This window comes from Marmota flaviventris, chromosome 2, assembly GCF_047511675.1.
Source record: "Marmota flaviventris isolate mMarFla1 chromosome 2, mMarFla1.hap1, whole genome shotgun sequence".
NCBI classification, from domain to species: Eukaryota; Metazoa; Chordata; class Mammalia; order Rodentia; family Sciuridae; genus Marmota; species Marmota flaviventris.
In genome coordinates, this window is record NC_092499.1 from 166,809,994 (window position 1) to 166,832,844 (window position 22,851).

The following is a 22,851-nucleotide window of genomic DNA, read 5'->3' on the forward strand; positions in this document are numbered from 1 at the left end:
CTAACTGATTAATATTTTCCTTATGCCATCATGCTGTCATTCACTTATTTATTTTTATGAGCCAGGATAATCTTGGATTCTGGAAAAGCACCAGTAGAAAAAACAGACATAATCACAACCTTAATGGACTTATAACCTGATGTTGATCTATTGTTTACCATTTCCTCAATCAACCCCTAAGCATTGTGTAACCATGTTGCAAAATGTCATGGGCTATCAGCTCCGCAAAAGTGAGCAAGATAGAAGTGGCATCAAACAGCTCACCCTCAAAGTCACTAGAAAAGGTAAATATTAAACTCAATTCTTAAATTTAGGTGCTAGCCAACAGACAGAGCGACTAATCTCCAGGATTTATAAAGAACTCAAAAAAACTTAACACCAAAAATGTAAATAACCCAATCAATAAATGAGCTCAGAAACTAAACAGACACTTTTTAAGAAGATATACAATTGATCAACAAATATATGAAAAACATGTTCAACTTTTTTAGTAATTAGAGAAATGCAAATCCACTACTCTAATATTTCATTTCACTCTAGTCAGTATGGCAGCTATCAAGAATATAAGCAATAATAAGTGTTGGTGAGGAGGTGGAGGAAAAGGTACTCTCAGACATTGCTGGTGGAACTGCAAATTGCCACTATGAAAAGTAGTATGGAGATTCCTTAGAAAACTTGGAATGGAACCATCATTTGGCCCAGCTATCCTCCCACTCCTTGGTCTATACCCAAAGGACTTAAAATCAGAATATTATAGTGACACAGCCACATCAATGTCCGTAGCAGTTCAATTCACAATAGTTATGGAACCAACCTAGATGCTCTTAAACAGATGAATGGATAAAGAAAATGTACTACATATACACAATAAAATATTACCCAGCATTAAAGAAGAATGAGATTATGGCATTTGCAGATAAATGAATGGAACTAGAGAATGTTATGCTAAGTGAAGTAAGCCAATCCCCCAAAACCAAAGTCCGAATATTCTCTCTGATAAGTGAATGCTGATCCATAATGGGGGGTGGGCATAGGGAAAATGGAGGGACTTTGATTGGGCAAGAGGAGGGACGAATAGGGAGGGAGCATGGGGGTAGGAATGATGGTGAAATGAGATGAATATCATCATCCTAGATACATGTGTGACTGCACATGTGGTGTGACTCTACATTGTGTACAATCAGAGTAATGAAAAGTTGTGTTCCATTTGTATATAAGCAATCAAAATGCCTTCTGCTATCATGCATAACTAATTAGGACAAATAAAAAAATTAGGTGCTAGCTTCAGTAACAGTATTTCAAAGAATCCTCACAAAAATTTTGAGAAGAATTTAGATGAAGATTGCTACCCTTTAATTATTATTATTATTTTTAATAATTGTGGAGTAACACCAAGGCCTGGTAGATTCAAGTGGATTTGCCCAAGCACACAAACATGGAATGAAAAAAATATCTGGATCATAGCTCAATTTTTGCTTTTCACTTAAAAGTGTAGTGGTTATTAAGAAAAAAGAGTGTAGGTTTAGCCAGTGCCATGGTGTACACCTGTAATCCCAGCGGCTCAGGAAGCTGAGGCAGGAAGATCTTGAGTTCAAAGCCAGCCTCAGCAATGGTGAGGTGCTAAGCAACTCAGTGAGATCCTGTCTCTAAATAAAATACAAAATAGGCCAAATGCCCCTGAGTTCAATGCACTGTACCCTGCCCCCCACAAAATGTATGCTTAGGAGGCTGAAGCAAGATCACCAAGTTTGAGGTCAGCCTCAGCAACTTAGCAAAACCTTCAGCAACTCAGGTAGACCCTGACTCAAAATAAAAAAGAAAAAGGAGTGGGGGTGTAGCACCCTGGGGTTCAATCTCCACTGCCCTCCCCCTCCAAATAAATAAATAAATAAATATGTAGAATACAAAACCAGCAGAGAAACCAAAAAAAAAAAAAAAAGGAAATGGTCTGAGGGTTGTGACACACTCCTGAGGCTGAGGCAGGAGGATCACAAGTTCAGAGCCAGCTTCATCTACCTAGAAAAGTCCTAAGCAACTTAGCAACACCCTGTCTCAAAATAAAATATAAAACGTGCAGGGGATGGGTCAGTGGTTAAACACACGAGCTTCAATTCCTGGTTAAAGTTTTTTTTTTTTTCCCCTAAGGCTGTTTTTTTTGTTTGTTTGTTTGGTGATCTAATTGACTTTTTTTAAATTGATTTTTTAAATTTGTTTTAGTTAGTTATACATGACAGTAGAATGCATTTATGCACTTTGATATACATGCATGGGATATAATTTCTCATGTTTCTGAGTGTACATGTTACAGAATCATGCTGGTCATGCAATCACATATTTACATAAAGTAATAATGTCAGTTTCATTCTACTGTCTTTCCTATCCCCACATCCCCTTCCCTCCCTTCCCTTCACTTCCTTCTACCTAATCTAAGGTAACATTATTCTTCTCTAGTGCCCCCTGCCTTATTGTGAATTAGCATTCATATATTAGAGTAGAAAACTTCAAGCAGAAAACAATCCATTTGTTGTAAGTAAGACAAGGGATCAGGAGAAAGAAAACCAGAATGCAAGTTTGGTGAGGTTTGCATAGAATCACACCTTGTGGCTGTTAATGGAGTCTGCAGTTGGAATGGGGGAGCCCATATCTCACTAGAAAATGTGAGATTTGGATTCAGACAACTTGAGTTTAGCTTCTGATCTTGAATTTACTAGTTGACCCATAGTCCTGAAAAAAAAAAAAAAACAATCCTGAATGTTGAAATCCTAAAAGATCACACGATCTCTAAGATGTAAAAAGCCTTAAAACCTAAAATCCCCAAAACATAATTCTGAAAAAATAATTTAAAATTCTTTAAAAGATAATTACTTATTTTTAAACGAAGATTTATTGATGGATGGAGCTGGAGATCATCATGCTGAATGAAATAAGCCAGACTAAGAAAGTCAAGGGTCAAATGTTTCCTCTCAGAGTGGAAGCTTGAGAGAAATAAAGAATTTTTAAAAGGCAGGAAATATTACAAAAATGGAAGGGAGAATATTGGAGTAAAGGAAGATTGATGGAGAAAGAGGAGAGATGGGACAGGGGAGGGATTTAGGAACAGAATTGACTAAATCATGCTATGTGCTTGTATGAATATATCACAATTCATTCCACTTTTATATGTAGCTATAACACACCAATTGAAAAAGCAAAAGGTCAATATAAAGAAGCCCAATAGAAGAAGGAGATCAGGAAGCTGGAGGAGGGAAAGGAAAGTGAAAGAACTGTGCTGGGGGGATCGAATGGGTCAAATTGTTATATGCACTTATGAACATGTCAAAGTGAACCCTACTATAATTCACTAATATAAAATAATAAAATTAAAAAAAGGTAAAAAGCAGATTTATATAAAGACCGGACAAAACATCTCATGAGTTACTTCACAATAAAATAGGCAAAAATAACAAGCATTTTTGGAAGCATAAACACCCAAGAATGCTAACAACCATCACATGGAGATAATAGTTACAAGAAGATGAACTGTGTGCATAAAGAAATAGCTCAAGATGGGTTCAGCAGCACATACCTGTAATCCCAGCACCTCAGGAGGCTGAGACAGGAAGATTGCAAATTCCAAGCCACCCTTAGCATCTTAGTGAGCCTTTCAGCAATTTAGTGAGACTTATCTCAAACTAAATTTAAAAAGGACTGGGGATGTAGTTCAGTGGTAAAGTTCCCATGGGTTCAGTCCCCAGTGTGAGAAAAAGAAACAGGTCAAGAAACTAAACATATTAGTGCATATCATTCTGGTTAGCAATGGTGTCCACTGAGTTTTATAACTGCACTCATCTCATACACCATGATGGACAAGCCAAGTCTTTTGACAAGACTGATCAAAAACGGGGACAGATCACCTCTGAATATGCCATCATCTAAAGAAATGAGATCTCAAGAAATTTTCTTTTGCAAAAGCAGATGTACAACATGGATATCTCTTTATTTGTTGAGAAAGTTTCAATAAATATATATATATACATGCTCACCAAGTGAAAGTTGCAATATTGCACTTTCATGGAGTAAAATTTGCAAAAAAATTTAAAAAAGTATAAAATAAGTTAGAACTCTAAAAGTCTTTACACAATTCATTATAAGATTTGGAAATGATTCAGTATTGAAAAGGATTCAAAGATGAAATACATAGCATAATGAATTGTAAAAAAAATGTGCTGACAATATAGAACAGCAGTGGGGAAAAAAGAAAAAAAAAGAAAAGAAAGCTAAAAAAATTCAAAATATGAAAATGTATATTAAATGGATAGATTATATGCCATTGCACAGAAGTACTTCATAAAAGCTGGCTGGCTTTCCTGATCATTAACTGTATTTGGAAGTCTTGCATCGTGACGAATAGTTGTCTTTTCTCTTTTAGGGCATAGCTCTATTTGGAGAATACATTCACATTCATTTTCTTTCCATATATACTGACATATTCTTTCCCTGCTAAATGTTCCCTTCTTCTGTACCATGCTTCTGTGTTGTTTGGGATACACGGAAATCCATTTGGCATGTGCTCCTATCCAGACCACAAATTTGGCAGAAATAATACTGATGATCAATCAGAAACACGGTTGCCTAAGTGTCTTCTTAGCTTCACCAGGCACTTGATGATTTTTCACCAGCTCCCTCAGGCAAATGTGGCTTTAATTCATTAAAAGCTCCTGAAATTTCATCAGCTGGAAGGAATGCCGATGTAGACAAATGACACATTTTTATAGTGAAGTTTTTGTCCTTGCTGTATCTCATGGCCAATCTGCTCATCTAAATTTTCTGCCAAATGCACTGGGCTAAATGGAAAAAAAAATGTTATTGATGAAACCTTGAAATTCACTTTTAGAAGCCTTGATTGCACTTAATTCCAAATCTGTCATTATGGTTTGGGGACTCTATCAGAATCCATTTTTTTCAGCAAAGTCCACTTAATCTTCAAATAGTATTTATGAAATGCTCCATTTTTCCCAGATACTCATACATAAATGAAAAGATAAAATCTAGAATGTTCAGATCAGATAACTGCATGAATTTATGCATTTTATTTTAAAAAAGTGGGATCAATTTTGAAAGTGCTACCCATTAGCCAAAATTAAAGATGAACTTATTTTTCTATGTTAGAGTTGGTAGTAAATGTAAAAAAATCTACCTTCTTCAATGATCAAATCCCAAGCAAGAATAGTTCATTATTTAATGTGTTTTGTAACACCGAGGGAACTTCTGTGTCAGAAAGTGCCTATGGTTCAAAAGATTGTGAGCACCTTGATTTCTAAGATAGGGTGGTTTTTGAAGCCAGGCATGGTGCTATGTGTTGAAGGGAAAGACATAGCACACAGTTAAGCAATTTGGCAATTGTGCCAAATACAACTCAAAATGTACTAATCCCTTCCCGAAATGTGTCTTTCTACACCTCTTAAAAAGAATTTCATTGTGTTTTTTTTTTGTTTGTTTGTTTGTTTTAAATGGGAATTGTAGATTTGGGGAAAGCTAATGCTTTCAACATTTAGGACTTTAATCTTTTGGGATTGTGATCTTTAGGGATTTTAGGCTTTAGGGATTTTAATCTATTGGGGTTTCAACATTATAGATTATGACATTTGAGATTGACTCTTTCAGGATTATGATAACTGCAGTAGTTGAAAAACTTAAAGTCAGTTATTCACTGTCTGTATTCCCATTATTCATCCTTACAGGTCATGGTAAAGATTAAATGAAGCACTACATATAATACCCATTACTAATCAGCATTATATATAGCCTTTCAATTGGAAAACTAAATACTTTTATGAAAGGTAGAATGAAAAGTTTTGGTGCAGCATTTTCTTTTTCTTTGCTCATCTGTATCAGTCAGGTAACCCTGAGTGCATGACTGAATAACTGGAGACTATAGATTAGCTTAGTTGACATTTAAAACTAACCATCACAGTGCATCCCATGCCCACATGGTGTCCATACACATTCTTTAAATCATATTTAATATCCCAGTAAAGACAATAACAAAGATATGCTCCCAAACAACATAATCCCTTTATGCTGTCTAAAATACACTTGATGTTTTTTCCAGAAAGGGTGCAAAATCTGTGGGTAATGGTCATTCTTCTCTTTAATATCGTGAAAGTTAAATAAAGTGATGTGAAGTTAACCGTGAGCCCAGCTTATTATATAAGAGTGGGGGAAAACCAAAATTAGTGGCTGTATACACATAAAAACATACATACTAATATAAGGACTTCATATAACTATGAAAGTCTACCTTTCTGCAATTGGCCCCATAGTTTCAGCTTCACAGATGGTATTTATAAGTACTTTTTTCTACTATCATATTTCCTTTGCCTTCAGCAGGCCCCTTGCCTGGATGCAGTTCTTGCCTCATGGATTGCCCCAAACCTTCATTCCGAGAGTGTGGGGCATTAGCAGTCCTGCCTTAATTGGGTTGTTGTAGTTTTCCACTGACTTTAATCACAGGGCATGGTAGTTTTAGGATCCCTAAGGGATGGCCTGTATTCTTGAAATGCTTATTCTTCTATTGATTTTACAGCCATATAATTTCCCCTTGGCAATTAGGTCAATCACCCCAGTGAGTTCAGTAACATCCTTCTTTCCCATTTGACTCAGAGGCATGATGAGCCCAGAGCTGCCTTTCTTCCTCTCTGCACCTCCCTCCCCAGAGGCAGCAGGGCCTAAAGAGTGCCTCATTTTTTTTTCTTTTTATATTTCTCAGGTTCCTGGATTAACACAACAGAGGGAATAGAAGATGCTGGAGGAAGTCAATAATCCATATTAATTCAGTCTCAGCAGTTATTTCCAGGATGGTCTATGTGAACATAGATGCACACAAAGATGGCCTAACCCAAGCTTTGAAGCATATTCCTCATTAAGGGCATATTCAGAAAGCATCTAAAAATAGTAATTTTTGAACATTTACTTTTTATCATTTTCTTTTTGTTGCGACCTTTTTTTCCCTTCTCAGTTAGAGGCATCTACATTGCCTTGAGGATAAGCAGATCATTAGGGAGAAAATGAAAAGAAGAAACGGTCAACATTCAGCTTTCTGACTTCCAAAACAGTCTTTTGAGAATCAAAAGGGAGGGCTTGAGAGACAGAGAGAGAGAAAGGGCAGTGTTTAGGCCATAATCAAAGAATTAAAAAGAGAACAAGAGTCGTCAGGTCAAGATGGCATCTTCACTGCATTCATAATGGCAAGAGGGGGGAAAAATCACACACACACACACACACACACACACTCCTGGACTCAATAAAAGACAATCATTTCTACTGTCAAAGAACAGAACAGAAAAAAAAAAAAAAGGGAAACAGCACAACAGATTGTGAAATAGTCTATAGTCGCAGAGTTTTAATTCCTCCAGGGAAAGAGAACTGAGTGTCCCAGAGAACACGTTAGGGGTTTGGGTGCTCATCCCCACTAGGATGTGCAGGTGAAATTCTTCTGCTGAGCCTTTTTTCAGGGTAGAATTCTGAGTGAATGGAAGCCTGAGAAATGTCGCAACCTGAACTCTACGCACAGCTGTATGGTCAGGAGCTGTGAAAACTAGGCCACTGATGGGATCCTGGAACTGCCATGCTCTCAATATGGCCGCTGGTGATAGAACCTCACCCCAGCTTAGGAGCATTCTCCACAGAAGGCTGCTGTGGAACCCAAACCAGACTAAGGAGTGACTCAGTTGATTGAAAAATGTGTCTAAACAAAAAAGGAAATGGAAAAAAATTACCAAGCAAATATAAAACAGGGGAGAGACTAATGGTAATAAAAAAAAAAAAAAAAACACTGTCATCTCAAGCCAAACATGAGGTGACAAACACAAACGCCAACTGGACGCATAAAAGAATGTGAATGGTTTAAACTTGCCTCTTAAAAATCAAAGTTCTTAATGTGAGATAGGCTCCATCCATAAGATAAAAGTCATTTAAAACAACACCACACAGACAGATTCAAAATAAAGACATGAAAAATGAAATAAAGGCAAAGCAAAAATTGGTATTAAAAAGTAATACCTGGCAAAATAAAATTTAAGTCAACATTACTAGGATAAAAAGGAACACTATATAATTGTGGAAAGGTGCAAATTGAGAAAAGTGATACCAAACACAAACTTGAAGGGCACTCAAGAACATGACTTTGAAGTTACCAAAAGTAAAACTGGGAGAATTACAAGGACTCATTAGTAACTATGGAAACATTGTTGATTTTTAACACAACTCTACCAAAAAGTAGATCAATTAAGATGACAAAAATAAGAATGAATTGAGTGATTTAAACAATAACACAAAATATTTATCTGTTAGATATATTTACTCATTGGTCATGTGACTTCTGTGATGTCACATTACCAATTACTTTCCTCATTCTATTTTTCTTCTTTAATGTACTATGTGTGATATTCATGGATGAAAAGTAGACAGATACTGAAATATTTAAATTTTATTATATAATAATTATTATTATTAATAATTATGTTCACCAAATTTATGATCATAATATACTGGAATTTTCAAAGGTGGGACACAGATTTTTAAGTTCTGAAGTAGCAAAGACCCAGGAAAATCCAAGCTGGAGAAACATTGCCCAGGTTAAAGGTGTGGTGTAAGATGAGGAATAGATTTAGAGGCATTTGGGGAAAGATTTCCGACATGAGAGAACCACTAGAAGTACAAGGAATCAGTCTTGTGAGAGAGCCGTGCCCTGTCCATGTTTGGGGATGAGGGTTTTAGGAATCCAAGGTACCATCTCATGTGTGTATCTCCAGGTGGGAGGCCAGTCCCATGGCTCATCACTCTCTTTGGGTTTGGAACTTCTATCAACAATTGTCAGTACAACACCTAAGGAAGTGCTAGCAGCAGGATGACACTTGTGCCATGGGGACTTTACCTATCTGCTTCTCAACTGGCTGGTGTCAACAATCATCGCCAATGTCAAAATTTGGACATTTATAAGCACCCCAATACTACTCTTTGACCTCTTATAAAGAGTGGAGTCCTTAATGGACAAAGGATCTGTGGTAGTGTGGAGGGCAAAGTCCAGTCACTTGGGTGGTGCTATCTCCCCTGTAATAAAGAAAGCAGGAGAGAATGTACTACATTCAGGATGCTGCTGTTTGCTGAAGATAACTTTCTTTCTAAGACAGAATGGACATAATATAAAGAATTTTTTTTCAGAAAAAAATATAGCTTTAATTTTCAGTTCTTTGTAGAGAATACCCTATCCAAAGAAACATTCTCAACTGAAACCTGTCTCTTTGGGACACACAACCCATATCTACTCACTCAATGAAATTTAATTGAAAAGAGGAATTTTCATTGAGGATGAAAGAAAGATACTCGTCTCATCTTTCATTTCTTTTTTCTCTATTTTTTTTTTTACAAACTATTTCTACCTCCCACTCTGCATAGCAATGTGTAACTACCAACCTCCTGTAGTCCATGTGAATGAAACATTCTATGGCAGGCTTCTGGGGACTGCTCTTCAAACCCTATACCCAGCAGTCATCCCAATGCATTTTTTTCAAAAGCTTATGTGTGAGAAAATACAAGAATGTTCAGAGGCAAAATGATTAGGTTATGAGAGATGCAATCTAATAAGTGGATTAATACACTGATATGGATTAAATGAATGGTACAATAGGTAGGCAAAGTGTGGCTGGAGGCAGTAGGTCACTGGGGGTGTGCCTTTGGGATTTATATTTTGTCCCTAGTGAGCAGAGTGCTCTATCTACTTCTTGAATGTCATGTCCTGAACTACGTTTTTCTTCCATGCCCTTCTGCCATGATGTTTTGTCTCACTTGTGCCCATAGAGCTAGCTAATCATGGACTGAATCTCTAAAACCTTGAGTCAAAATAAACTTTTCCTTTTCCATATTGTTCTTGTCAGGTATTTGGTCACAGTGACAAAGCTGAGTAAAACACCATACTTGCTTGCCCATCATCAATTCAAGTAAAGAGGTATGACCCCCTGGTCTTTCTTCCTTTCCCATCACATTTACTGAGTAACTATTCCCTATGATATACACTACACTATGTGTACAGTGGTAACCAAATAGAAATGGTGACTGTCTTTATGACTCTTACACCCTACTATGGCAGTTTGATATTTAACAATGAACACCATCAAATACAGTCAGTCTTCCATATCCCTGGGTTCTGCATTGATGGATCCATCCAACCAACCATGGATTAAAAAATACCTCTTACAAAACTCACATCTTTTCTGAACATATACAGATATTTTTGCCATTATTCCCTAAATAATACACCATAAAACTATTTACATAGCATTTTCCTTATAAAAGCCATTTTAAGTAACCTAGAGTTAGATTTAGAGCAGAAGGAAGGATGCACATAAACTATGTACAAGGGACCTGAGCATCCTCAGATTTTGGTATTCACAAGAAGTCCTGGAACTAACTCCTTGTGCATGCCCAGGGATGACTGTATAGAAATATAAACTCTGAAACTTTCTGTGGAAGAAAATTATTTTGTTCTACGAAAGAGCCAATGACATAGCAACTTGCTTTAGTTTAAAAGAAAGGAAATTCCACTGACCTTGAGCTGATTCTGAAGGGTGATGAACAAAAATGAGCTTCCAGGGGAGGAGAGGAACTCTACAGGCTCAGCTAATGGGGAGCAGACCAGTTTCCCCTACTCAGAAGGGCGAGGACCATCTGTGGTTTACACACATGAAAGAAAGCTTTGTTTTAAAGATGGTAATCTCAAAATTTCTACTCCCAACTTTTAGAGGTTTCTCATATTGATGCCAGCATCTAATTTCATGGAAGAAATCAAAGGCCAATCTAATGTATTTTTGCTTACATATAATTTTTTATCTTTGTATTAATTCTCTTGAGTGCTTGTGTTATGCCTCTATTTCTTCACATTTAGGATACTCATATGTGTTTGACATTTATATTTAATGATCGTTTGCCGCAGTCTGGCTGGGCACAAAATCACGAGCCACTCAAGCAGGAACAAACTTTATTTCTGAAACTCTCGCCAATGCCACGCACGCTCCCGGGAAATATGCCGAACCACACATATGGCGTTCTCCCGGGTCACACTACACCAACAGGAAAATCCCTCCTCTGGAAATCCCTCCTACAGCATTTCCCCAACCAATGGGAACTCTCCGGGAGTCCCGCTAGAGCTCCAAAGTAGCAGGCCCAGGCGGACAGCAGGGGTCTAATATCCAATTGAATGCAGATCTTAACATAATCATATCATCTCAATGGCTTGCTGGCATCACCTTTCAACCAAAAATGCCATGCGTCATTCCTACTTGGCTATGGCTCTCAGCAATTGTTTCCAAGGTGGTACATTTTTCTCAGGATATGTTTTCATTGTGTTTTATCAATTTGATTTGATATCAACTATTGTTTGCACCTTCCCCACTGTCTTTAAAAATCACCCATTACTCACATCTTAACTTCCAGTTTGCTGTTATAAAGCTGCAAATGCTTTCTTCTCAATCAATTTTAGCTTGTTTCCTTTCCCTCTAAATTCTGGCAGATGTTACCAAGACCTTAATGCAGGACCCAATCTTCCCTTCATGGAAGAGCTACCTTATTGTCTCCAGGCATGATTGGCCCCACAAAGAGCAATTGATCTCAAAGCCCTTTTTAATACTCTGTGTCCTCACCCTATTGCCATTATGGATTAGACAGTGAGTGGACATCTGTCCCAAGTCACACTAAAATGATTTTCTCTCTTGAGAATTTATAATTGGGATTTAAAGTCACTTTTGATCTTTAACAGCCAATAGTTCCCAACCCTTGATTCTAGGCCCTTCTCAGAAATAACAGGTCACAGAGCTCACAACAACCTCATATCTTACTAATAATTTCCTCTTTTATATTTGTGTTACTACAGTTGTGTTTTTATTACTTAATAATTCCCTTAAGCCCATGTATCAGAAGAAATAATTCCAGTCTTCTCAGTGGCTGCTGACTGCAATGAACATGTACAGGATTAGGAAATAAAGAATTTAAAATTGATCAAAGACAATTTTCTGCTTGAACAGCAGAAATTTGATTGCAAGTTGCATGTAATAAAAACCCACACTTTTCGGGTTTGGAAAAGAAAGATAAAGAATTTAAAAGGCATCAAGACTTTTCTTTAGCTCACTATAGCTTTTGAAGTTCTCTAGGGGACTCTTAAATCCCTACCAGGCAAATAGAGCAAAAGAAAGAGAGCCTGTTGTTTTCTACTTCTGGCCATTTCCACTTTGTCCAGAAGACTCTTTTTTGATCAAAAGTTCAGGAATAAAATAAATGCTTTTTATTTTTTGTGCATGGAGACAGGATCCAAAGACTTTTGGATTCAAGAATCTTGATAGTACAATAAAGTGGGATACAATGGTCAAGGTGAGATGAACACTTTTACAGTGTAATAACTGGTAGTTGTGGAATAAATTTGTCAAAGTTAGAGTGATCACTAAATTTAGGGAGAAACACAGGAAAAAAGACAAGCCAGTATCCACGTGGCTACAAAACCTATCAGAGATTTCCTTAGTGAACTGCAGGCCTTGAGACCTATCCCTAGTCTTATATAAAAGGTCAAGTTTTTCAACAGAAACAAAGCATAGAATCAAAAAAGGAGCAAATGAGATAATCCCATTTGGGAAGTTCACATGTCTGCATAGACTAAGAGAAGAAGCAAAGGATTTTATTTGTGTTTAATAATTAGTGTTAAATAATAATAAAATTACTACTAATGAAAATGTGCATGACTGTTTCTTAGAGGGAAAATAACAGATTCAAATGCTTATTCCAAAAAAGAAGGAAGGTTAAAAGTTAAAGAGCTAGGTTTCTTTTTTTTTTTTCATTTTAAAGAATAGCAACAAAAACACAAATAACCAAATCGAAATGAAGATTACATATCTAACAAATAGAAGGAAGTAAATAATAAAGAAAAGACATTAGTAAAAAGGAAAAAAGGTACCACAGATAAAGTCAGTAGTGTAAGCAATTATTCTTTAAACATACTATAAAAGTTATACGAGTCTTGCATATCTAAAGATGCAGAAAAAAAATTATAATAACATGGTTAGGGAGAAACATGTTTTTATATACTAGAAAACAGTGAAATTGAAACAACATTTCAAGAATTGTGAATGTTTTTAGGAGGCAAATTTCAGTTGTTTACTAGCTCAAATACTCAAGGAATAGATAATTCTAAACTTTCAAAAATTCTTTCAAAGTCTAGAAAGAGTGAATATTTAGAAATTTGAGTCTAGTAAGATCATAATCACCATAAAACACTACAAAACACCATAATTAGGACAGGACAATATGATAAATGGAAATTAAAATTCAATCACTCATGGGCATGAAAGCAAACCCTTCACTTCACACTCAAATTCAATATGAAATGGAACCCAGCACTGTATAACACAACATGATTCATAAAACATCCTGACCAGTTTGTGTGTATTACTTGCATGTAGATTATTATGTAGTGTGACTCACCATAATAGCAGACAGGAAAAGAAAACTATAACATCTTTATGATCATACTGATAAATTTTAAAAAGTTTAACAATCATTCATGACATAACCAGACCAAAAAGACTTAACAAATGTGGAATACAGGTATTTTCTTAGCTGGTGAATATTTTTATTTCAAAAAAGAAAAAAACACAAATTACTTTTATGATTGTACTAGTTATAGTTCTCCAAAAAGACAACCAATAGGATGCTTGCCTGTGTGTATGTGTATGCAGGCGTGTGCGCGCGCACACACACACACACACACACACAAGATTTATTTTAAGAAATTGGCCTATACAATTACACAAGCTGGCAAATCTAAAATCTGCATAGTGGGCTGGTGTGCTGGTAGGTTAGAGACCCAGGGAAGAGCTATTATTGTAGTTTTAAGTCTGAATGCTATATGCAAATAATAATAATAATAATAATAATAATAATAATTCCTTAAAATTCACTATCATGATGATAAAACAAAGGCAGTTTCTTTAAAATCAGGAGCATGCAAGCATGCCTACTACTAACATTGTTATCCAACATTTGCTAGCCAGTGTAATAGGATAAGAAAAAGAAGTCAAAGGTTGAAAGATTAGACAGAATAAGACCAAATTTTCTTGAGATTATCTCAAAGAAAGTTTTATACCAGAAAATTACAGGTTTAATACCAGAGTGTCTGAAGTTCATTTTCTGTTGTTGTAACAAAATGTCACAGAATGAGTAATTTATAAAAGCAAAAAGTTTATTTGGTTTCATGGTTTTGGAAGTTGGGAAGTTCAAGAGCATGGTGCTGTTATCTGTTTACCTTCTGGTGAAGGCTGTCTTGCTGCCTCATACTATGGCCGAAGCAAAAGGGTAGGGCAAGAGTGAGCCAAGGAAGCTGAACTTGAATTTATAACAACCCATTCTTTTGAGAACCGAATACTTCTCACTAGCCTTCTCTTCCTGACACTGCGATATTGAAAATTAAATTTCCAACACATGAACTTCAGGGGAACACATTGATTCCATAGTGGAGATTTTAGCAATTTTTCTGAATATAAGACCAATGTATAAAAATATCAATTTTATTTGTATATATTATCCATAAACATTTAGAAGTATGTAATGGAGAAAGATATCATATAGCCTGGGGATGAAGATTAGTGGTAGAATACTTACCTAGTATATGTGAGGTCCTGGGTTCAATCCCTGATACGGAAAAAAGGGGGGGATATTTTATTCAATAGTTATAAATGTTCCTGCTACACATGCATTTTACAAAAGGTACAATCTTTATGTATGTAATGATGAAATTTTAAAAATGGAATTAAAGAACTGAATATATAAACATACTGTTATAATGAACAGAAAGTCTCACTAAATGCTGACATTTAGATGCTGTTTAATTCCAAATTAATTTATAGAGTCAAATGAATTAAAATCCAGTGTTATTTTTAAATGAAATTTGGCAAGCTGTAAAATGTATTTGAAGAGCAAAGGGCCCAAAGAGCCGTAAATACAAATTTCTGTACATGCATGTATGTGTGTACACATATATATGTATATATATTCTATATGTGTATATATGACATATATATCTGTATGCATATATGTTCTATATGTGTGTATATATATACACATATATGTGTCTGTATGCATTTAGATATGTAAATATGTATATAAAATATAGGAATAGATTCATAATCTCCCATGGGCACATAACAGAGACCCAAAAGTAGACTCATGAATCTGAGTTCAATTTGGTTCAGCAGATTAGTGGGAAAGTTATTGATTATTCCTGTGAATCAATATGTCCTTTGAAGAAGCATTTCACAAGAGAAGAAACATGAGTGACACATAAACATGGAAAAGTCCTCAGAGTCATTAATAATTCAGAGAACTGCAAATTAAGACCAACAATAAATATTTCATAGTCACTAGTTTGGAAAAAACTTAAGTCCTGCCAACGCTATGTTTGAGGAAGAATGTAAATCAAAAGAAACGCTTATGACTGCTGGTGGAAGTATAAATTGAAGTTACTTTGGGAAATAATTGACATTGGTAATGTGTGTATCAGATAACTGCACAACTCCATTCTATTCATAGGTGTCTGCTCTTAATTCCTGCGTATGTGCACCTGGTAACATGTACAAATATATTCAGAGCACACGTGTATAATAGAAAAATAACCTACATTAGTTTTCTATTGCTGCTTAAAAAAATGACCAGAGATCACATGGTTTAAAACATTTATTCTCTCACACTTTATAAATTAGAATCTTGAACCCATCCTAATTGAATTCTCTGTAGGGTCTTATGAGGCTGAAGTCACAGTGTTGGCTAGGTTGCTTGTTTATTTCTTAAGCTTGTGTGGTAGCTGGCAGAATTCAGCTTCACGCAGTTGTAGGATTGGGGTGTTAATTTTCTTGCTGGTTATTATGTAGAGTCCACTCTCAGTCTTAGAGGTCAAAAGTAGTTCCTTGACCCATGATTGTCTCTGGTTTTGAATCTCCCTGACTTCATTTAAACATTCAGCTAAATAGATCAGGCCACCTGTGATACTCTTCCCAATGTAAAAGTAACTGATCAATCATTTTAATTACATCTTTAAAGTCTCTTCACAGCAGCATCTAGGGTAGTGTTTTGAGTAAGTGGGTGAAAATGTGTATACACCAGAGTTGAGAATCTTGGGGGGAAATCCAAGAATTCTTTCTGCCTGCTACACAGTTCACCATTAGAGCGAGTATATTTTTATGATACAGTCATATATTAACTTATGGAAATGAAACAAAGTTTAGCTATATATTCATATGTGGATTAAGAGTAAACATATTTTATTGGAAAAAATAATACTATGTATGATTGCAAAAATATAAATGCCAAAAATGAGCAAAATTACACACAATTTAGGTCTATACTATGCAGAGGTGGAGGAACTCTAAATATAATGAGAAAGATGATTAGCACTAATTTAGAAGCTATTCCTGGAGTGGAGGATGGACAGGGAGTGTGATTACAGAGAAAAAACACAAGGGGATTTAAACTATTAATGCTCTATTTCTTAAGCTGCATGCTAAATGTTATGCATATATTTAAAACACTATATACTCATATAAAGTATATTTTTGTGTGATAGATTTCACATTAAGATATTTTCAGATAAAACTAAATAGATTCGTTGAAAGGAAAGACTCCATTTACAAAATCAACAAAAACATGAAAAAATAAGAAATGTGTAGACCTGATATTTAAAAATTCTGCTGAATATCATAAATTATAGTTTGAATGGATGGAAATGTGTCTTTTTTAACATAGGATCCAATATCACAAGTATGTCAAAGACATACATTTAAATACCAAAGTTGTCAGCTTTCCTATTAAATTTATAATGTCTGTGACTTTCAGCTTCATACAAACAGATCAATCTTAAGTCCTTTCATGATTTCCATGAAATTCCTCCTTTCATTTCCTAATCTTCCCTTGAAAAATGAAACTAACTCCAGTAATTTGATACCATTTGTTTTACTGCCCACCTAGAGCAAATGCTCACATGGTGATGCTCTTCATGGTCTTGCCCCATGGGTTCATCTCTAGCAGCATGTTCTGCTGTGACCAATGCATTTAAGGAGTGTGAAGAGGAAGTAGCCCCCATCTTCTCTTTAATTTCCCAAATAATATCTGTGAATATAGAATCCTCACAACTTGATTTCCTAATTAAGAAAGTGACATGTTTGGAAAGGATTTTAAATGACAGCATTTGTCAAGCTGTTTGTTTAGTGAACTCTCTGGGTGCACTGTTACACCAGAACTGTCTTAATTAAGGTTAATTGGAGCATAATTAAAGCTGCTGCTGACAGAAAAGATTCCACTGGTTGTAAAATGGTGAAGACCCTTAATGTCTAGACTAAAGGACAACACAATTGGGATAAACCAAATTTCAAAATATACTGTGCCTTCAACAGAGAGATGATGCTCCTGGTCTGACCTGTTTGGAAGAATCTTGTTCATGTATTTGGAGGTACTTATGGATTTTGAATAAGGCAATTTTTTAAAAATTAATATATATATATATATATATATATATATATATATATATATATATAGTAAAATGATTATTTTCATCAAGCTAATTAACAGTTATTATTTCATAGTTACCTGCTTTCTTTTGGAAGGGTACCTAAAATCTACTGTCTTAGCAAATTTCCCGTATAAAATACAATATTATTATTAATGGTATTCCTCTTACTATACATTAGAACTCTAGGTTTGTAGGCTGGTACTCTTTGAGGTATATCTCCAATTTCTCTCCTTTATTCCCCCTGATAATCACCCTTCTACTTTGTATTTAGATATTCAACTTGTTGTTAGATGTCAAGTATAAGAGAGATCATGCGGTAGTTTTCTTCATGTATGTAGCTTATTTCACTTATCATGATGTCCTTTAGATTCCTCCATCTTGTTGCAAATGGCAGGATACCTTCTTTAATAAGACTGAATGATACTTCATTGAACACCTATACCAGAATATCTTTATGCAGTTGGCCATTAACAGACATTTAAATGGTTAACATATCTTGGCTATTTTTTTTTTTAGCTAAAGCGTCCATTTATTTCAAAGCAGTAAAAATATGGAATGCTTCACGTATTGTGTGTCATTCATGCACAGGGACCATGTGAATTTTCTCTGTATCATTCCAATTTTAGTATATGTGTTACTAAAGAGAACACATATCTTGGCTATTATGAGTAATGCTTAGGAATATGGGAGTGAAGATATCTCTACAAGGTGTTGATTCAATTTTATTTGGATATATACTCAGAACAGGAATCTCTGGATCATATGTATTTCTATAGGTAACTTTATGAGGAACCACATACTGTTTCTGTAAAAGCTTCACCAATATACGTTTCTACTAACAATATTTAAAGGATCCCTTTCTCCAAACCTTTACAAATACTTACCATTTTTTTAATCATAGCCATCTAATGAAGTGTGAGGTTATATCTTATTATGGTATTGATAAGTATTTCTTAGTGATTTTAAGCACTTTTTTTAAGCATATTGGACATTCTTACTTCTTCTCTGGAGAAATGTGTATTTGAGTTCTTTGCCCATTTTAAAATTGGACTGTTCATTTTTTGCTATCAAATTGTCCTATCCATAAAACTATTGCTAAAACCAATGTCATGGAGCTTACTTCCATTTTCTTTCAGGAGTTTTATGGTTTTATTCTTACATTTTGGTCTTTAATCAGTTTGGGATTGGTTTTTGTGTATGGTGTGAGATAAGAGTCTAATTTTATTTGTTTGAGATTTTTCGAGCACCATTTACTAAACAGCTTATAATTCTCCCACTGTGTATTCTTGGTATTCTTGTCAAAAATTAGTTTGTTATATATGTTTGAGTCCATTTCTGAGCTTTATATTCTGCTTTATTACCCTATATATCTGTTTCTATGCCTGTATAAAAAGTTTCGGTTACAATAACTATGTAATATAATTTTAAATCAGGTAGTGTGATGCTTCCAACTTTGTTTTCTTTCTCAGAATTGCTTTGACTACTTAGATTCTTTTGTGGTACCATGGAAATTTTAAAATTGTTTTCTATTTCTGTGAAAAATGCCATTGGAATTCTGATAGGCGTTTTGTTGAATCTGTATCACTTTGGATAGTATGAATGTTTTAATATTAGTACTTCTTTTAATCCATGAACATGGGATCCCTTTCCATTTATTTGTGTCTAATTTACTTTATATATGTTTTATAGTTATTCCTAGTTATTTTATTTGATGCTAGTATAAATGTGGATTAAGCAATTCTGATTCTAGCCTCACAGCACTTAAGAAAATGAGTAGGATGGCTTAACTATGTTAAAAGTTAACTCAGCAAAAATCAATCCCACTTTTTCTGTATTCTTATCTTCTTCCTTGGCAAAAAAAGCAAAAAGTGGGTGGGGTTAGAATACTGGCAGTGAGAGCAAAGACAATCATTTTCTAGTGGTCTTTTCAGTAATGAAAAATAGACAAGAAAGAATGTGGTGGCCTATCCCCTATTTCTTTCAGTGTCACTATGATGCCTCACTGTACAGACTAGGGACTTATGTTAATGATGGGCCTGGGTTTCTTAATAGTGAGGGCAACTGAAACCAATGCTAGGGTAAATCATGAAATTACCTGTCCATGGTACATTTAAAAATAGGATGAAAGCACTTAGCAATGGCTGGTTTTACTAAGAATTATTTGGAAGGTAGAAATTCACTAGAACCTCTGTAAGAAGGATCAGGTTTTCTTTTTTTAAATATACATATATTTTCAAATTTCAATCCATGTGGACAATATTAACATTGATTAATATTAACATACTATGGTTAAGATTAAATATAAATTACTTACCAAAAAAAGTAATGACATACAAAATTCAAGTCCAAACATATTATTATCAGATTCAATTGACATAAAATAATTCAGTTAAATTGTTATGCAAGTTAATAAATATTTCTTTCCTAGTCTCCATGTAGACCTGTAGGAAAAGTTCCTGTGGCAATGCTGGTCTACAGATCCCCTGGTGTGTACAGCTGAGACAGATAATGTGTTAAAATATTTCTTTCTTGGACATTTGGAACAAATTGCATATCTATTCACTCTTTCTCCAGTTGGCTGTTGCTTTATAATTGTTTCATAATATATCTTCTGTCTTCACTATGGAAATTTGAAATGCTTATAAATTTGTAAAGCAATTTTTTAGGCCAGATCCACTTAACCTTCTGACATGTTTAGATATTCTTCAAAGAATATATTATTGCTTTAAAGAGAGGATTTACTGCTCAATGAAGAAAGAATAAGATATACTACCAGGCATATTGCTTGCTTTTGAATTCAGTTTGAACGTGTTGGGTTTTTGGCAGATGAACCTTTGATAAAGTCATCCTTTTAAAATTATTTTTTCCTAACTCTCATTAAAACATAAAAAAAAAAAACAAAAAACCAGTTTAAATACAAGCATTAGTGGTAACTTTAGGTGAAGTAGTGGGCATAAGGTAAGTTTCCACTAAGTGGGTAAGCCTGTCTGATGTTTACCTACAAACTGAGCCTATTTCCAGATATTCAGTGGGAGGGTTTTTCTTACATGATGATAATAGACACTGAATACAAGAAAACTTTCCATCCTAATGCAAAACTGCTTATTAATTATATCAAGGAGCTTCACAAGCTATTGCTGAGCATGACAGGTGAGTCTCTGCACCTAATGGTGTCCCCTGACGTGTGAGACTTTAGATTATATGCTGAGAAGGCAAAGGATTAATTTATGATGCAAAAGAGGTAGAATATCACAGATGTCTTTTCTTAATAATTTCTTGTTCAGTATTCAGAAACACAGTGTGTGTACATACACACATACACACATATACATATATATTCATACATACATACAGAGGCTTGTGGTTAGCACACAAGTTAATTTTAAATACTATCATCCTGTAAGCATCAGCAATTTACAAGTTTTCAGGAAAATGAAACAATGATATACTTGAATGTCTGAGGCTCTGATAAGCATAACTAAATCTCCTTAATGGACTGGAAGGCAGTTCAAGATTTTTTCATTCCTCTGTGTAATCATTTAAAACAATACTTCTCATTGTTCTGGATAACAAACATTAAGGGATGGATGTTCTCTTTTATTCTATGATACACTCCAGCTATTTATTGAGCAAAATTCTGATAACTTGTACATCATTTGACAACTGAAACTTGAGGTGTAGCGTCGAGGGCATGAGTTGTTATTACAATTGTCCCTTACATGAAACTTGATCAAAACATTTACCCAGAGGGAACATGTTTTTTATGATTTTTTAAAAAATTTTAAGTCATTTTATTGTTTAAATTTTTCCAAATGACATTTTACAAAAACCACCCTAGTTTCTTCTTTTCTCCCCCTTCTATTTATAAAAGAGTACTCTGCCTGCTGACACTACTAGTGAGAATTCATCAAAACAGTACTAGTTTATACTATTTACCCAGTAATTTTTATATGCAAATTAAGAATTTCTAATTAAGAATTTCTAATGTATGCCATCAGAACACAAGCTAAATTCTTGGCCATTTACTAATGGACACTACAACAAATACAAAATGTCAACTTGGAGTGAGTGTTTCTTTAAACTATGAAGGGAGGAAACTATTAATTTGAACACATGAAATCACTGTTTCTGTGAGTCAAGAATTGCCAGATATTGGTGATTTTATGTGGTTCATATAAACAGCTGATGGGGCATGTGTTTTTAGACTATTTTAAAAAATTTAAATCTCAAATGATTCTATAAAGAGTAACTTGCCTTTGGTAGATATCTTGAGATTTCCTGGAGATGGAGTCATATTTTCTTTAGAGTAATTTGAATTTAAAATATGTCTGTTTGAAAAAAGAAGGGGTCAGGGGGAGACAAATATATGTCTCCCATATTGTTAGCATTAACAGGTTTTTTTAATGTTTTTTTTTAAAAGGAAATCAAGACATTATCAGTGAAATGTTTTCATGAGCCCTAGGTGTAGTATTGAAAAGCAACCTGATTCCTTTTCTCAATATTCAAAATGACATTAAAGAGAGCTACATGAAAATGGCTGATCATTTGGGAGGGATTTTCCCTCTATTGTTGATTTCATGATATAAAAATATCTGCATAAATCTTTGTATAGATTTTTATGCATAAAAGTGAGTAATTGTGTGGAGCTTTTCTGTCTATTGTTGATTTCAAGATATGCAAACCTTGTTCTGCAGGCAATTAATAATTGCTCAATTACATCCCCATTTAGAAAGCAAACCTATGTTTCTATAGACCCATAAATAGAATTTCAAGAAAACATCCAACTTCAAGTGAGTTTATTTCAATTTTCCATTGAATTTGGATGTTTAGAAAGTAATTTTCATCCAAATATTGCCATAGTCAGCAGTAATTTTGCTTTTTAAACATCTGCATTCTGTATTGGAATGAGATGCTGTGCTAGATTTGTTCAGCACAAAGCAGACATGTGAAGTTGGGGGCGATAGTAAAACAAATGTATCTCTGATTTCACATCTCTAGTGCTAATCAAGATTTGATAGTGTTAGTTTTTTAAAACATATTCTCACATGTAAGTAACAAAAACATTTTATTCTGAGCTAGGGAGCAAACTTTTAGATACTATACATACATTGCTTTGCACCTACACAATACTGCTCATCAACATCCAGGTCTAACATTTTTTGTTACATGCATTAATCTCAATGAACATTTTTAAAAAATGTTTTACCACTATATTTCATGAGGGAAAATAAATTATTTATTTCATACCACCAGTTTGTCAGGCACAAAACAAG

General features: G+C 34.7%; 1 non-coding gene across 1 annotated transcript; it reads right to left on the minus strand.

The window, feature by feature from the left end:
* Nucleotides 1-18,122: 18,122 nt before the first annotated feature.
* LOC114081219 (U6 spliceosomal RNA) lies at nucleotides 18,123-18,228 on the minus strand. The gene has a single exon (XR_003580747.1). It is a non-coding gene; the product is annotated as a U6 spliceosomal RNA (small nuclear RNA).
* Nucleotides 18,229-22,851: the final 4,623 nt, after the last annotated feature.